Here is a 604-nt window from a genome sequence, read left to right on the forward strand (position 1 = left end):
GGCGCGGCGGGGACGGGCGCGCCGCTGCTCCGCCGGCGCCCGCGCTGGGAGGCGATGCCCGCGGGGCTGCTGTCCGCTCCAGGCCGAGCCGGGCAGGGGCTCCGCCGCGGCGCGACACCAGGCGAGGCCAGGCAAAACTTTCGCCGCTGCGGACTCGGCTACGCACCGCGGCCCGGCGCTGCGGGAGCGGCGGTGCTGCCGAAGCCCCGAGCTGCTGCTGCTGCCGCCGGCGGCGGCGCCCCGGCAGTGTGCGGGAGCGGCCCGGGGCGGGCGGGAAGGGCACGGGCAGCCCCCGCCCCGGCAGGAGGGCGGCAGATGGCCGCGCGCTGATTAACGCGCCGGCTACGTGCGGGATGTGTGCTCGCGCCGCCGCACGTGGGAGGGGCCGCCCGCCGCGGCGCGATCGCCCCGCCCGCGGGGCCCGGACAGCCAATCGCGTGGGGCGGGGCGGGGCCGGCCCGCGGGGAACGCGCGGCGAGGGCTCCCACACGTGCGCGGGGGGCGTGGCCCGCGGTCCCGCGCGCCCCCGGAGTGGGCGTGGGCAGCGCCATTGAGGAATTCTCCCCCGGCATGTCGGCTGCGACCCCCGCGCCTCGCCTCGCCC

Source organism: Ammospiza caudacuta, chromosome 6, assembly GCF_027887145.1.
Source record: "Ammospiza caudacuta isolate bAmmCau1 chromosome 6, bAmmCau1.pri, whole genome shotgun sequence".
Lineage (NCBI taxonomy): Eukaryota > Metazoa > Chordata > Aves > Passeriformes > Passerellidae > Ammospiza > Ammospiza caudacuta.